The sequence below is a fragment of the Carcharhinus amblyrhynchos genome, chromosome 3 (genome assembly GCF_965287045.1).
Source record: "Carcharhinus amblyrhynchos chromosome 3, sCarAmb.v2.hapA, whole genome shotgun sequence".
NCBI lineage: Eukaryota > Metazoa > Chordata > Chondrichthyes > Carcharhiniformes > Carcharhinidae > Carcharhinus > Carcharhinus amblyrhynchos.
The window spans coordinates 66,538,887-66,556,707 of record NC_137326.1 but is presented as its reverse complement, the minus strand read 5'-3'; the positions used below and the strand labels follow the sequence as shown (position 1 = coordinate 66,556,707).

The 17,821-nt window shown below is 44.1% G+C and overlaps 1 protein-coding gene across 1 annotated transcript in view; it reads left to right on the top strand.

Annotated features, from left to right (window-relative positions):
* The window catches only part of LOC145341392 (solute carrier organic anion transporter family member 2A1-like), a 229,316-nt gene that overhangs the window by 16,005 nt on the left and 195,490 nt on the right, over nt 1-17,821 (top strand). The window lies entirely within an intron of this gene.

Genomic DNA, 17,821 nt, shown 5'->3' with positions numbered 1-17,821 from the left:
AGAGCCCTCAATCCTATTAAGTCCCATGTACTCATCCAGAAGTCTCTTAAGAGACCCTAACGAATTTGCCTCCACCACCACCAACACAGCCGATTCCACTCACCCACCACCCTCTGAGTGAAAAACTTACCCCTGACATCTCCTCTGTACCTACTCCCCAGCACGTTAAACCTGTGTCCTCTTGTGGCAGCCATTTCAACCCTGGGAAAAGCCTCTGAGAGTCCACCTGATCAATACCTCTCATCATCTTATACACCTCTATCTGGTTCCCTCTCATCCTTTGTCCCTCTAAGGAGAAAAGACTGAGCTCTCTCAACCTAATCTTGAACAAGGACTCCCAAGTCCCTTATGATTCTGATTTCCTAAGCATTTCCCCATTTAGAAAATAGTCTATGCCTCCATTCCTCCTTCCAAAGTGCATAACCTAATACTTTTCCACATTGTATTCCATCTGCTACTTCTTTGCCCACTCTCCTAACCTAGCCAAATCCTTCTGTGGCCCCCCTGCTTCCTCAATACTACCTGCCCCTCTACATATCTTTATATCATCTGCAAGCTTAGCAATAGTGCCTTCAGTTCCTTCTTCCAAATCATTAGTATATATTGTGAAAAGTTGTGGTCCCAGTACCGACCTGAGGCACAACACTAGTCACCAGCTGTCATCCTGAAAAAGACCCTTTTATCTCCACTCTCTGCTTCTGCCAGAACGCAAATCCTCTATCCATGCCAGGATCTTACCCTTAACACCATGAACTCTTAACTCATTTAACAGTCTCCTATGCAGTACCTTGTCAAAGGCCTTCTGGATATCTAAATAAATCATGTCCACTGGTTGTCCTTAATCTAACTTCCTTGTTACCTTCTCAAAGAACTCTAACAGATTCATCAGACATGACCTCCCCTTGACGAAGCTATGCTGACTTAGTCCTATTTCATCACACACTTTCAAGTACCAGATGAATGTCATCCCCAGGGAGCGTGCATGACAGCTTCATCTTGCAGAGTGCTAATGTCCTCAGCCTCTTTGTGTTAGAGCCCAAACTGCCGGGATGAATCATGGGGAGTAAGGGCTAATTGCTAAGGGCTTGGCTGATGATGCCAGTGTGGAGGCCAGAGACTGAGGTGGAGACCCAGTATAATGAGACCTACGCTGCCATTCTTGAGTGGTGCATTGGCCACCTAAGGATGCAGTTCTGTTGCCTGCACCGCTCTAGCGGGGCCCTCCCGTACAACCCACTGAGGGTCTCCTGCATCATTGTGGTCTGCTGTGTGTTTCACAATTTGGCGCAGCAGTGGGTAGACTTCCTGCAGGAGGAGAAGGGCTAGCAGGTGGCTGAGCCTGCAACAACTTTACTGCTCAGCCCTGTTCAGAACACCACCTTCTCCAAGACCTCAATGGTATGTTAATTGTTTAATAGTAATATATAAAGGGTTGCAGGTGGCATTTGGGTATTTGTGCATATGTTGGATTGTGTAACACAATAAAGGAGTTTCCGTCTTTTATCATCAAACTGCAATTATGAGGTCTAACATTGGTAGAAGAGGATGGTTGCTGGTTCCAAACAAAGGGCTGCAGTTTATGACTTTTTTAGAAACAGAAAAAATAGAAGACTTCACTCAGCATTCCAATCAATGAAAGGAGTGAATGGGAGACAACTAAATAACTGAACCCAGAGTAGAAGTGTCAGGAAATGATGATCCACCATTATTTTCAAACATTGAACCTTATGACCTAAGAAGAATTGAAGTCATCATGTAGACTAGGGTGACCCATTTGGGGAAAAGAAAACCAGGAATAGCCTTGGCTCTTTCCTTACCATGGATTTTTTTTAAGTTTATGGATGAGTTATCAAAAAGATGACTTAAGTCCGTCTGAAGCCTGCTCAGATTTTGATAGTTTTCAAAAAGTGGAGGATATTTTTGTTGAAGCGTATGTGATGGTACTTAACACACCATATATAAAGTCGCAAAAACACCACCTGGAAATGCTAGTCTATGTTGGCATTTAAGTTACTGGACTGTGTTAAAGTTACAAATATTGGTAGGCCCCTGGTTTTGACATGAGTTAAATTTGCAGACAAAGATACCTTACACGATCAAATGTCATAGGCCTTAAAAAAATGTTTTAAGGAAACATTTTATCCCCATTCCTTTTATGACACAAATGGGTCAGCCAGTGATAAAACAGACTGTGGCAGATGCACTGTGAACAGGATGGCGAGATTGTACAGGCACCAACTGGCAACGGAAATATGGCAGAAGATTGGGACCCAGAAATTCAGAGGACAGAAACCCCTTTTAATATCTATAGTAAGAAGAAGGATATGGAGAGTGATAAGAGGAAAATGAATCCCAGAAATGCCCAGGGTATGATTTTCGGTGTGATTCTAAATTTCAATATGCTTTCAAATGTCTGAAACAATCTAATCGTGTTTGAAGCTACACACGACACGGAAGAATCAGAAGAGGAAAGAAATAGTGACCAGAAAGAAAGCATTGTCTTAATAGCAAGAAGTTTTACCCCTGTAATGGAAGTTTTGGTTACAGAGTCCCTTAACTGTGCTGTATTGGACAGTGGTTATACATCTACCATGTGTAGAATTGGCTGGTTAAAATGTTACCTGGATTCTTGAAATGCAGAAAATCAGAACAAGGTTAAGGAATTTGAAAGTTTCAGGTTTGGGGATAATAATACCCAGATGCTACTGAAAGGAGTGGTGATCCCTTGCAGTGTTGCCAGAGTGAATAATTTCATTAGCACAGATCTGACAAGTGACATACATCTCATTTCTCTTTGTGTCTTCAAAAAAAAGGAAAAAAAGGGGCCATAAAGGTGGCACAGTTCTTAGCACTGCTGTCTCACAGTGCCAGGGACCTGGGTTCGATTCCCAGCTTGGGTTACTATATATGCGGAGTTTGCAGTTTCTCCCTGTGTCTGCATGGGTTTCCTCCATGTGCTCTAGTTTCCTCCCTTGGTCCATGGATTGGCCATGCTAAATTGCCTCCTTAATGTCAGGAGGACTCGATAGGGTAAGTGCATGGGGTAGGGCCTGGTTGGAATTGTGATCGGTGCAGACTCGATGGGCTAAATGGCCTCCTGCACCATAGGATTCTATGATTCTTTAATCCCTTTGCTTCTGAGTGGACTATCGATGAAGAAAGCAGTCATTAAACTGGATATTGAAAATGATGTGGCAAGAAACAGTGGATTTACATAGTCAGGACGTTCGTGTATCCTGTTAATGAATAACAACTTTTCTTGTAAAGAGGTTGAGGAAATTTTATTAACATCCGGAAATGGGCCTTTAGCAGATTAAGAGCTCATTGTGTTGCAGCTGCATCAGCAATTTTCCCATCTATCTCCTCGAAGGTTGCAAATTTTGCTAAAAGCTGCAAATTTTACTGAAGAATGCAGGTGTAAGAGATGAGCATTATACTAAGCTGATAGAACAGGTCAGTGATCGCTGTGAGGTTTGTAGGAAGTGCAGAAGGACACTTCACAACCAATCATAACTTGACTTTTGGCCAGAGATTTTAACAACATTGTGGCCATCGACCCCAAGATCTGGGATAAAGCAAACAATATATTCATTTTGCACTTTGTAGATTTAGCAACTAGATTTAATCAATCAACAGTTGTCCATAGTAAAGAAAAGAGAGTAATCCTGGATCAGATCGTGGAAAAATGGCTTGCGGCAGGAAAGGGGCCACCAGCAAAGTTCCTTACAGACAGTGGGCAGGGGGGGCGTGAATTTGCTAACGTCGAGTTTAGAGATGTGTGCAAACATGAATATCATAGTCATGAATATGGCTGCAGAGGGCCCATTTAGTTGTGAGCTGTGTCAGCAGAACCACGCAATATTAAATGATATGTGGCGGAAAATTCTGGCAGATAGACCAGGGTGGTATGGTGGCACAGCAGTTAGCAGTCCTGCCTGTCAGCTCCAGGGACTTGGGTTCAATTCCCGGCTTGGCTCACTGCCTGTGTGGAGTCTGCACATTCTCCCCGTGTCTGCCTGGGTTTCCTTCAGGTGCTCCGGTTTCCTCCCGCAGTCCGAAAGATGTGCTGGTTAGGTGTATTGGCTAAATTCTCCCTCAATGCCTGAACAGGTGCCGGAATGTGGCGATTAGGAGATTTTCACAGTAACTTCATTGTGGTTTTAATGTAAGCGTACTTGTGACCAATAAATGTACTTTTATTTTATTTTAGATTGCAAGTTAAATTCAGTCTTAGCACAGGCGGTAGTTCAAAGAATTTGTTTCAGCTGGTTGGAGTCTATAGTTCGTATCAACTAGTATTTCATAGATATCATAGAATCTCTACTGTGCAGAAGAAGGCCATTTGGCCCATTGAGTCTGTATCAACCACTATCCCACCCAGGCCCTATTCCTATAACCCCACATTTACCCTGCCAATCCTGACACTCGGGTCAATCCAGCATGGCCAATCCATCCAACCCACACATCTTTGGTAGAAACTCAAAAATTCCGTCTATTTTCAATGACTAGCCACCAGTTTGGGAAGGGACTACAGTTGGCTCTGCTTTTTCCTGAGCATTTAAATGCACTGCAGACAAGTAGAAGAGCATTTTGGGAAACAGAAGTCTCTGAAGGAATTCACAGAGCTTTAAGGCACAACGACCATCAAACACTGTTTTCCAGCAAGGAGACATAGTATACTATAAGAGGGATAATTTTGATGAATGGAAAGGTCCAAGGAAGATTATATTCATAGATGACAAAACAATTGTTTTGCAGCATTGTAATCAGACAGTTAGGGTACACTGATCAAGAATAATTGGTACAGATTACCAATTTGCGAATTTAGAAAGACCACACCAACATAATGAAGAACCAGGTTATGACAATGAGTTAGCTGAAATAGATAGACTATCTGTAGAGGAACACATTACTTCTGATGAACTTGAACAGGCCATTTTTCCTAAAGGACAACTGGCAAAAGTTGGTCCAGAAGTGACATACTTGCCTGAAGGGTCCAGTTCATGGAAGGATGCAATTGTCATTAATGGAGCAGGGAAAGCCACTGGAAAGTATAAACACTGGCTGAATGTAACAATACAGGGGAGGCCATCAGGACCATGGATTGGGAATATGAAGTTCAAAAATGGAGGGTACAGAAATGTAGTGCCAGTTCAGACAATAAGTCCGATAGAGAACGTAATCACAGGAAAAGATTGAGAACTATAGAAGGAACATCCCACAGCAGGAGGGAAAGATCAAGAAGTGGTAGTTCGGATTGAGCTATCAGATGAGCGGGGGTGTAGCTTGAAAAGGTCTCAGAATATGGGTAAGGCTACACATGCAATGAGGACTAGTAGCTCACATGCTCTTGAAGTTTTGATGGCATTAAATAAATTAGATGAGAACATTATAAAAGATGCTAAATAGCAAGACTGCATTGTTGGAGTGAATTTGGGGAATACACAGAGGAATCAAATAGGGGATAAAGAGCTCCAACTCATAAGTGGATTTGCACAGAAAAAGTGCTTCCTGATGGAACTTACAAGGCAAACACGAGGCTTGTGGGAAGGGGGATTTGAGGAAAATTTAGGAGACCAGGAGTTAAGGGCAGATTCAGCTACGTCAGGAAAGGTTATTTTAAAAATCATCTCGGCTCTATGAGCTACAAAGACCCTGGAATGCAAATCAATAGCTATAAAAACTGCCTTTTTGCAGGGACATCAGCTTCAGAGAGACATTCTTCTCTATCCTCCTAAAAAGACAGGTAACACAGAAGGGGTACTTTAGAAGTTAAATAAATGTGTATATGGCCTAAATGATGTCTACTAGTTGGTATTTTTTGGTTAGGTTGGTTTTGTTAAAGTTAGGCTGTTGCCAGTTGAAAACAAATCCTGCGATGTTTTACTGGCATCATGAAGGAAAACTTTCTGGTGTCTTTAAGATGCATGTCGATTTTTTGTGCGGTCGTAGTAGTAATTTTGAAGCTATTGTGATTTCTAGGCTGAGGAAGGAATTCAGGGTTGGAAGTCAGGCTTCAAGCTCTTTCAAATATATTGGGCTACAAATTGGACAGACCAAATCAGGTGTCACTTAATGTCAGCAATCTTATTTGGAGAGTATCAGCCTAATAGCAATTGCCCATAGTAGGTCTTCACAAAAGAATACAATGGTTTCTAAGATGGAAAAAGGGGAACTCCAAAATTTGATTGAGCAACTGAATTGGCTGGACAGACAGACTAGACCGGACACAAGTTTTGATGTCCTAGAGTTGAGTACAAAAATGAATGATCCTATAGTTGAAGATATAATGAGAGCAAACAAAACGTTGGCCAAAGTAAAAGTGCAGGAGTGTGTTTTAAGGTTCCCGTCTTTGGGGATGTTAGGTACCTGAAACTCAAAGTTTATAGTGGTGCATTCTATGCCAATTTGTGTGATGGAGTTTCAAGTGCTGGAGGTTTTATAATCTTTCTTTTGGGGAAAATGGTAAATGTTGCCTTCTTGTATGGAAAACAAAGAAAATGAGAGTGATAAAAAAACACATTGGCTGCTGAGACAATAAGCCTTATAGAGACAGTGGTATGGTTTTTTTCATATCCCAGATACTAACAGAAATTTTGGCATTAGTGGATTCAGGTAAGATACCCACTGAATGTCACATTGACAATAAATCACTTTGAGAGAATGTGCACTCCACAGAGTGTAAACGAGAAAAGATCACAAATAGACATAGCCATCTTGAAGTAAATGTTGCACAAAGGTGAAATATCAAAAATGAAATGGATTGATGGTAGATATCAATTATGCAATTGCTTTACAAAGAGAGGGGCTAGTTCAAAGAAACTTTTGGGCATTCTTAAGGAAGGTTAGAACATAAGAACATAAGAAATAGGAGCAGGAGTAGGCCATCTAGCCCTTCAATCCTGCCCCGCCATTCAATAAGATCATGGCTGATCTGTTGTGGCTCAGTTCCACATTCCCGCCCTCTCCCCATAACCCTTAATCCCCTTGCCTATCAAAAATCTATCAACCCGCGCCTTAAATATATTTAGCGAGGCAGCCTCCACCACCTCAACGGGCAGAGAATTCCAGAGATTCACCACCCTTTGAGTGAAGAAGTTCCTCCTCAACTCCGTTCTAATAGCGAGGCAACTCCGATGCCTCGCTATTTTCTCCTTGATCACGGATTCCAACATTTTTCCTACAACAGACGTTAAACTAACCGGCCTATAATTCCCCGCCTTTTGCCTGCCACCCTTCTTAAACAACGGCGTAACATTAGCCGTTTTCCAATCTTCCGGCACTTCCCCGGAATCCAGCGACGTTTGGAAAATAATCACCAAGGCATCCACTATCACCTCCACCATTTCCTTCAGAACCCTTGGATGCATTCCATCCGGTCCTGGGGACTTGTCCACAATCAGTCCCTCCAGTCTGTCGAGCACCATCTCTCTAGTAACAATAATGTCATTCAGGCCCTCCACTCCTACCATCTTTCCATCGCTAACACCCGGCAAATTATTCACGTCCTCCTCCGTGAAGACCGAAACAAAAAAGTTATTCAGGGCCTCAGCCATTTCCCCATCCCCTACCACTAAGGCCCCCCTCTCATCCTCTAAGGGTCCAACGTTCACCCTAGCCAGCCTCTTCCTTTTTATGTATTTATAAAAACTGTTGCTATCCTTTTTTATATTAAGCGCTAGCCCAGCTTCATAGTTTATCCTACCCTTCTTTATCAATTTCTTTGTCATTCTTTGTTGACATTTAAACCTCTCCCAATCCTCTTCTCGCCCACTACTCTTAGCTACTCTAAACACATCCGCTTTTAATTTAACACTTTCCTTCACTTCCTTCGTTATCCACGGCTGATTACCTCTCCTCCTCCGATCCTTTTTAACCATCGGAATAAATTTCTGCTGAGTACCAAGAAAGATCTCCTTAAAGATCCTCCACTGGTCCTCAGCAGACCTACCTTCCAACACACTCCCCCAATCAACATTTGCCAATTCCTCTCTCATCCTACCGTACTCCCCTCTGTTCAAACAAAGGACACATGTCCGGGAACCCATTTTCTCCTCCTCCATCTGCATCAGAAACTCCACCATACAATGATCACTCTTCCCAAGAGGATCCTTCACCACAAGGTCCCTAATTCTACCTGCCTCATTACATAACACCAGATCCAAGATAGCTCGCTCCCTCGTCGGCTCCAACACACACTGTTCGAGGAAACTATCCCGGCAGCATTCCAAGAACTCCTCCTCAAGCCCACCGCGTCCAACATGGGTCGACCAATCAATATGTAGATTGAAATCCCCCATAATTACCACTGTTCCATTCCTGCACGCCGCATTTATTTGTGTATTAACAGCCCACCCCACCTCCAGATCATTATTCGGGGGCCTATAAACGACACCCACCAGTGTCTTCCTCCCTTTGCTGTTCCTAATCTCCACCCACAACGATTCCACTTTCTGCTGCTTGGTTCCTATATCATCCCTTACTACCACCCAGATGCTATCCTTAATCAGCAGAGCTACGCCCCCCCCCCCCACTTTTTCCTCCTGCCTATCCTTCCTAAACACTTGATACCCCTGGACATTCAGCTCCCAGTCCCTGTCACCTTGCAGCCACGTCTCTGTGATGGCCACCAGATCATATCCATTTGTGCTGATCTGCGCCACCAGCTCATCCACTTTATTCCGAATGCTTCGTGCATTCAGATAAAGTGCCTTCATCCCAGCCTTCACCTGGACCCTATTTGCCAGAACGCCACCAACCATACTCACGCCCCCTACTCCTTTTATTACTGGGACATCCTTGGCCTCCCCCCTCACCTGCACCCTCTCCTTTACTTTAGACCCCGTAATGTCACCTACCCTCACACCCTTCCCCCCCCCTAATTACTTTAAAGCCCTGTCTACAGTCCTATTTACACGATTAGCCAGGACTCTGGTCCCAGCACGGTTCAGACCAACCCCATCCCTCCTGAACAGGTCCCACCTACCCCAATACTGATGCCAATGCCCCATAAATTCAAACCCGTTCCTCCCACACCAATCCCTGAGCCACCCATTCACTTCCTTAATCTTATCAACCCTACGCCCGTCTGCACTCGGTTCAGGCAGTAGTCCGGAGATAACCACCCTGTCGGTTCTACTTTTTAATTCCATTCCCAGCTTTTCAAACTCCCTCCCCAGATCCTCAGTTTGCATTTTGTCTACGTCGTTGGCACCCACATGTACTACAACGACCGGATTCTCACCCTCCCACTCCAGGTTCCTCTGCAGCCCAGATGCGACATCCTGGACCCGAGCACCAGGCAGACAACACACCCTTCTGTGCACTTTGTCATTGTGACAAAGGACAGTGTCAATACCCTTAACCCCACTATCCCCAATCACTACTACGTTCCTTTTCACCTTCTCTTTGCCTATGTGGTGAGGGATTGGAATGCCCTGCTGCAGTTGTAAATGCGCCTAGTTTGGGGGCGTTTAAGAGATCCGTGGATAGGTTTATGGACGAAAAGGGATTGGTTTAGGTTAGAACATAAGAACATAAGAAATAGGAGCAGGAGTAGGCCATCTAGCCCTTTGAGCCTGCCCCGCCATTCAATAAGATCATGGCTGATCTGTCGTGGCTCAGTTCCACTTTCCCGCCCTCTCCCCATAACCCTTAATCCCCTCTCTTATCAAGAACCCATCAACCCGCTTCTTAAAAATATTTAGCGAGGCAGCCTCCACCACTTCAACGGGCAGAGAATTCCAGAGATTCACCACCCTTTGAGTGAAGAAGTTCCTCCTCAACTCCGTTCTAAACCGCCTCCCCTTTATCTTGAGGCTGTGCCCCCTAGTCCTACTGTCTTTTTTGAGCGGGAAGAATTAGTGGGTCATTGTTTTGTAACTGGTCGTTCTGCGCTGTAATGTTCTATGTTCTATGTCCTGTGTCTGCATCACTGTGCCATGTGCAGTTTGCTCACCAAGCTCACCGCCCTCGTTCTTGTCCACACAGGAAGCAAGAACCTCAAGCCTGTTATGCAGATTGAGAGGCTGAGGCATTTGGTCCCCACCCTCCTTCCTCCGGTCCCCACCCTCCTTCCTCTGGTCCCCACCCTCCTGTTCCTGACCCTTAGAGTTAGCCAGTCTAGGGGGGACGGATGTCTCTTGCCCCCCATTATCAATGGCACCCTCCCTCCCCCGATGAGCCTCAGTGTCTGTAGCTCAGAGGCCAGCTCATATACTTTGAGCTGGAGCTCCTCCAGCAACCAGCACTTACTGCAGACATGGTTACTGGGAAGGACCCTGGGGTCCACCAGCTCCCACATCATACAGAAACAGCACATCGCATGCCCCTCCATTATTCCCTGTAGTAATATTGAATGAATGTAATGCAAACTTACCTGGCCCTTTTCTCCAAAGCCCTTTGATTCTAAGCCCTAGTAGCTCACTCTGCTTCCCTCTCACTGCGCTGCCCGCTGTCTACACCAGGCCTCCTTTTAAACCTGGCGCTGTTTAAAAGCCTGTTTGCCCACAAATCCCTGCTCTCCACTCCCTTTGAATTCTTAAAGCGGTAAATACAAAAAGCCCGCGAAATTGCTTTAAACTTATTTAAACAGGTTTTAAACAGGTAATTTCTTACCTGACTCTCTGCTCCTTCACTCACCTGCTCCAGCAAATAATGGAAGGTTGTATCTGTAAATGTATAATTTCTTTCTTTTCCCCCTCAAGATGCATATGTTTAAAAAAGAATGGGGAAGAGAAATACAGTGTGTTTTCTATAGAGACTATATTCATCCAAACTTTTTTTAAAAGGAAGGGGAGACTGTTAGGAATGGGTTAACAGCTATCTTTTACTAGATCCCTTTTCAACTCACTGATGTTAGCCTTCCTCCAATTAAATATTTTATGCTTGATAAACCCCATACCTGGGGTCACAAACAATATAGTGAAAACGTTACAGTTGAAATGCAATTTTATAATAGGGTCTTACTAGGGTATAAAAGGCGACTTAATAGAAGTTTATAAGACGATGAGGGGGATAGATAGTCTCTGCATGTCCACTTTATTTCCTTGGGTGGATGTAGCTGTTACTAGGGAGCATAACTATAAAGTTCATGGTGGGAGATATAGGAGGGATGTCTGAGGTAGATTCTTTATGATGTGGGTATGCCGGCGTTGGACTGGCGTAAACACAATAAAAAGTCTGACAACACCAGGTTTTAGTCCAACCTATTTATTTGATAATATACTCGCAAGCTTTCGGGTTAGCCCCTTCGTCAGGTGAATGGGCTAACCCGAAAGCTTGCGAGTATATTATCAAATAAATAGGTTGGACTAAAACCTGGTGTTGTCAGACTTTTTACTGTAGATTCTTTACTCAGAGAGTGGTTGGGGTGTGGAATGGACTGCCTGCTGTGATAGTGGAGTCTGATACTTTAGGAACATTTTTGAGTGGTTATTGGATAGGCACATGGAGCACTCCATAATGACAGGGAGTGGGTTAGCTTGATCTTGGGTTTGGACCTAGCTTGGCACAACATCGAGGGCCAAAGGGCCTGTACTGTTCTATGTAGAAGGCTGAGGGATGATTTTATAGCGGTCAAGGGGCACAGATCAGCGAGATAGTCAATATCTTTTGCCAAAGGTAGGGGAGTCTAAAACTAGAGGGCATAGGTTTGAGATGAGAGGGGAGAGATACAAAAGGGTCCAGAGGAGCAATTTTTTCACACACAGGGTAGTAAGTGTCTGGAACAAGGTGCCAGAGGTAGTAGTAGAGGCGGGACAATTTTGTCTTTTAAAAAGTGTTTAGACAGTTACATGGGAAAGATGGATATTGAGGGATATGGGCCAAATGCGGACAAATGGGAGTAGCTTAGGGGTTAAAAAAAGGGACGGCGTGGACAAGTTTGGCTGAAGGGCCTAAAATTCTATGACCTCCCACACAAGTCCCAGTCAGGACAAAAGTTCTTACATGAGTCTCAAACAAGCCAGATGGAAACACACTTTGACCCTCAAACAGGAATCAAAGAAAGGCCCAGGAGGAGGCATTTACCAAGGCCTCGGGATGGCATAGACTCTGCTTCATGGAAATTACTGGTCTGAAAACTGTTGCCAGACGAAAGCAACAAACAGCTCCAACTAATACCAGCACAGGGAACAAAAACCGTCCCTCTCTGGAGAGAGAGGCACTCCAGACAGAGAATGCAGTGGAAACAGGTCAGAAATGTAGGCCACAGCAGCAATATTGCCCAGCTCAGCAACTACATCCAGTGTAATATATACTATAAATTAGGGGCGGCACAGTAGCGCAGTGATTAGCACTGCTGCTTCACAGCTCCAGGGTCCTGAGTTTGACTCCCTGCTCAGGTCACTATCTGTGTCTGCGTGGGTTTCCTCTGGGTGCTCCGGTTTCCTCCCACAGTCCGAAGATGTGCGGGTTAGGTTGATTGGCTCTGCTAAGAAATTGCCCCTTAGCGTCCAGGGATGCATAGGTTAGAGGGATTAGTGGGTAAAATATGTAATGATATGGCGGTAGGGCCTGGGTGGGATTGTGTTTGGTGCAGACTCAATGGGCCAAAGGACCTCTTTCTACTCTGGAGGGTTCTACGATTCTATGATTCTAAATTATAAACCAGCAAACTATAACACAAACACAATACCAACAGCTAACAAGCCATCCTTTAACCAATGACAAACAACTCCCTTACAATAAGAAAGGGATTCATTGTAAGTTATCTACAACTTACTAGGGTTTTACCCTGTGTATTTTTCTCTTCCGAGGTTTCACATCCAGGATTCTGCTCTTGGAACTGCACTTTCCGAGGCTGTACCTTCCAGAGGTTACATCATATTACAATAACCAACATCTCTGTTACAATGAAATGACCATTGTAAGTCATTTGCAACCCCCAGGGTTTCACCCTCGAGAATCTCACCTCCTGGATTTTTGCCTGCTAGATTAGCTTGCCTCTAACCAGTGGTTACTCTGTCCGGGTGGTACTATATCTGAGGGGTACACCATCCAGGCAATAGACATCCACAATGGTAAATTATGAAACAATAACAAAAATTAACACAATACCATCACAATAACATACTGTCCTTGCTATAGTAGCAATCAACTCTATTACACTGAAAATGAACATTATAAATCATCTTCAACCCTTCAGGCCCTCCTTGCCGGAGGTTACACCCTCCTGGGTTAATCTGTCTGGTGGAGTCGGAGTTGGGGTAACACTGTCCAGGCCCCAAATAATGCAAAAGATAAGAAACTATCAAACCGACAAACTAATATAATACCAAGACATAATAATACACAATAACAGACAATATCTTTACAACAATAGAGTCCATTATAATTAACATAGCGTCTACTATAAGTATCAGTAGAATCCATTGCAAATAAGAATAGAGTCCATTGTAAGTTATTTTGCAACATTCTGCAGGCTTCACCTTCTAGGGCTTCCGCTTTCAAGGTGACACTTTTTGGGACCACAAATCCAAGTACTTCCAAGGTTCTACCCCACTGGGCAGATCTGCTGGGGCTACACCTACTGGGATTAACCTTCCTGAGTTGCAGTTCCTGGGGTTGAACCTTCCTGACTTATATTTTCCTGTGTACATCTTCCTCATTCGTGTCTTCCAGAGTTGCACCTTCAAGGGTTACACATTCCAGGTCACACATGTCTCAACTGGAACATCACCTCTCACAAGTCCCAGTTTGGACAAAAGTTCTTGCACGACTCCCAAACAGAACAGATGGGGACTCAAACAAGAATCAAAGGAAGGCCCAGGAGGGAGCCTAGGGGTGGCTTTGAATCTGCTTCATGGCGATTGCTGGCCTGGAAACTGTTGCCAGATATGAAAGCAACAAACAGCTCTAACTAACACCAGCACTGGGAACAGAAACCCTCTCTCATTCTCGAGAGAAAGGCACTCCAGGCAGAGAATGCAATGGAAACAGGGCCAGAAACATAAGCTCCAAGCCCCAGGCCACAACAGCAACATCTTAGCAACTGCATCAGGTGTAGTAATATTTCCAGAGATAGAAGTCCTTCCCCAGAATATGACTAACACAGAGTGCTAGCAGTTAGCAGTCTACCTCTGGCCGTGTCAGAGGAACTAACACTCCCGGTTAAGTACAAAGGAAAGACTCCCTGATTGGCCCGTCAATTAGATTCTCTCTTTTATTTATCAAACAGTTTACAAATAAAAAATAAATTACACTTTCAAAATACAAATCAGAATACACTACCATCTCACAATAATACCTTATAGAGATAACACTTGAAATAATACCATATCAACAATAAACATGCCATTTCTAATATAATAGCATAGACAACATAGCACAGTAACAAACAGCGAGTATGCATTGCAAGCTATCCACAACAGGCCTTCCAAGGTTGCAAACAACTCCCAACAACTATAAACTATGGGAAGTATAATGGGCTGCACAGTGTTTAGCACAGCTCCAGATACCTGGGTTTGATTCCTGGCTTAGATCATTGCACATTCTCCCTCTGTCTGCATGGGTTTCCTCTGGGTACTCCAATTTTCTCTCACAGTGCAAAGATGTGCGGGTTAGGTTGATTTGCTATGCTAAATTGTCCCTTAGAGTCCCAGGATGCGTAGGTTAGAGGGATTAGAAGGGTAAAAATGTGGGGTTGTGGGGATCGGTCCTGGGTGGGATTGTTGTTGGTGCAGACTCAATAGGCCTTCTGCACTGTAGGGACTCTACTGATTAATGGGAAACAAAGCAGCAGGTTAGCACGTGGGAAGGAGGGTTCAACTGCACGCAATGTTCTGAAAAACATTAAAAAGAAGAACTCAGAAGATGTTATTAATGGAGGTATTGAATTGGATTGAGTGGATAATCAGAAGCTTTTTCCTAGGATGGAAGAGTCAATTACTAGAGTTTAATATGCGAGGATCAAGGTTTAAAGGAGATGTATGAGGCAAGTTTTCTACACAGAGTGGGGTGGGTGCCTGAAACTCACTACCGGGAGAGGTAGTGGAAGCAGATACACTAGTGACTTTTAAGGGACATCTTGACAAATACATGAATAGGATGGGAATCGAGGTATGTGGTCCCCAGAGGGTAGGGGGTTTTAATTTAGTCAGGCAGCATAGTCGATGCAGGCTTGGAGGGCCAAAGGATCTGTTTCAGTACTGTAATTTTCTTTGTCCTTTTGTTTTTTGTGTTAAGAGTCAAAAAAAGGGATAAAAACTAGCGTAAAGGGCACTTTACCCAAATGCCCATAGCATTCAAAACAAGGCAAATGAGTTGACGGCCCAAATCATCACAAATGAATATGATTTAGTGGCCATGACAGACACATGGTTGCAGAATGGGAGTTAATATCCAGGGTATCAGACTGTTCGGAAAGATAGACAGAAAGGTAAGGATAGACAGAAAGGTGTATCTCTAGTATTTAAGGATGACATGATGTGGAGATGCCGGTGTTGGACTGGGGTAAACACAGTAAGAAGTCTGCCAACACCAGGTTACAGTCCAACAGGTTTATTTGGTAGTAAAAGCCACTAGCTTTCAGAGCACTGCTCCTTCAGAAGCTAGTGGCTTTTGCTGCCAAATAAACCTGTTAGACTTTAACCTGGTGTTGTAAGACTTCTTACTTAAGAATGACATCAGGGCGGTAGTGAGAGATGATATAGGTTCTATGGAGAAAAAGGTTGAATACATTTGGGTAAATTAAAAATAATAAGGAGAAAAGTCACTGATGGGTGTAATCTATACGCCACCAAATAATAACATCACGGTGGGGCAAGCAATAAACAAAGAAATAACTGACGCATGTAAAAATGGTACAGCAATTATCAAGTGGGAAATTTAACCTACATGGCGATTGGTCAAACTAGGTTGGTTAAGGTGGCCTTGAGGAGAAGTTCATAGAATGTATCTGCAATAGTTTCCTTGAACAGTATGCAATGGAACGTATGACGGAGCAAGCTATCTTAGATCTGGTCCTGTGTTATGACAGTAAGAAGTCTTACAACATCAGGTTAAAGTTCAACAGGTTTATCTGGCAGCAAAAACCACTAGCTTCCGAAGGAGCAGTGCTTTATATGCCCTGTTTGAGATCAGAACTCCCTACTCACCTGACAAAGGAGCAACACTCCGAAAGCTAGTGGCATTTACTACCAAATAAGCCTGTTGGACTTTAACCTGGTGTTATGAGACTTCTTACTGTGTTTACCCCAGTCCAACACCAGCATCCCCACATCCTGTGTAATGAGACAGGAATAATTAATGATCTCGCAGTGAGGGATCCTCTCAGCATCAGTTATTTCTTTGTTTGTTGCTTGCTCCACTATGATGTTAAAATTTTCATCCTCACAACCCCCTAAACCTCCTGCCCTTCACCTTGAACCTGTATCCCCTTGTGACTCACCCTTTAACTAAGGGGAACAGTTGCTCCCTACCTTGTACACCTCAATCAGGTCGCCCTTCAGTCTTGTCTGCTCCAAGGAAAACGACTCAAGCCTAACCAACTTCTTTTCCTGTGTCTCTATTTTACCAATGTTCTGTGACACCCCTCCCCCTGCCAGACTAGTTTAAGCTCTTCCCAACAGCACTGGCAAACCACCTGCAAGGAATTTGGCCCTTATGTCATTCAGGTGCAGAGCTTCCCATTTGTACCTAACCCACCTTCCCCAGAAACAGTCTCAGTGATCCAGGAATCTAAAACCCTCCCTCCTGCATCAACTCTTGAGCCATGCATTCATCTGTCATATTCTCCTATTTTTATACTTGCTAGCATGGGACACTGAGGGTAAACCAGAGATAACAACGTTTGAGATTCTGCTTTATAATTTGCTGCCAGGCTCCCTGAATTCTTGATGCAAGACCTCATTCTTCGCTTTAATTATTTTGTTGGTAATAGGTAAACCAACCAACCCTTGCAGGATGTCCTGCAGCCCTTCAGTGACTCTGGCATCAGGGAGGCAACGTACCATCCTGGAATCATGTCCTTTGCTGCAGAAACGCCTGTCTAACTCATGAATCCCGCATCACTATTGCTCTTCCTTTCTTCTTCCTCTCATCTTCTATACTCAAACTTCCTGGTTGTTATTGGAACTTCACTCACACTCATCCAGGCAAGGAAAGAGTATTCCATTACACTTCTGACTTGTGCCTTGTAGATAGTGGTGATGTTCTTGGGGAATCAGGAGGTGAATGAGTGAACATTAACTCTGAATGTTGTCCAGTTCACAGGATCCCTACAGTGCAGAAGGAGGTCATTCGGCCCATTGAGTCTTCATCGACCGCAGTCCCACACAGGCCCTATCCCCATAACCCCATATATTTACCCCCGACACTAAGGGGCAATTTAGCATGGCCAACCCACCTAACCTGCATATTTTTGGAATGTGGGAGGAAACCGGAGCACCCGGAGGAAACCCACGCAGAGAGAGAATGTGCAAACTCCACACAGACAGTGACCCAAGCTGGAATCAAACCCGGGTCCCTGGTGCTGTGGGGCAGCAGTGCTAACCACTGTGCCATCCCCACTGTGCCATCAACAGTAGTTTGTGATTCTTGCTACAAATGGATATGGACTGCTGCAGTTTCTGAGTAGTCGTGAATGATGCTGAACATTGTTCAATCATTTGCAAACACCTCCACTTATGACCTTATGATGATAGAAGATAATTGGTGAAGCAGCACTCCTGCAGTGATGTCTTGGAGTTGCAATGGTTGACCTCCAATCACCACAGCCACCTCCCTTCAGGGGAGGACATCTGCCATTCTTACCTAACCTGTCCTGCAAATGACTCCAGATCTGAAGCAATTTGGTTGACTCTCAAACACCCCCTAAAAT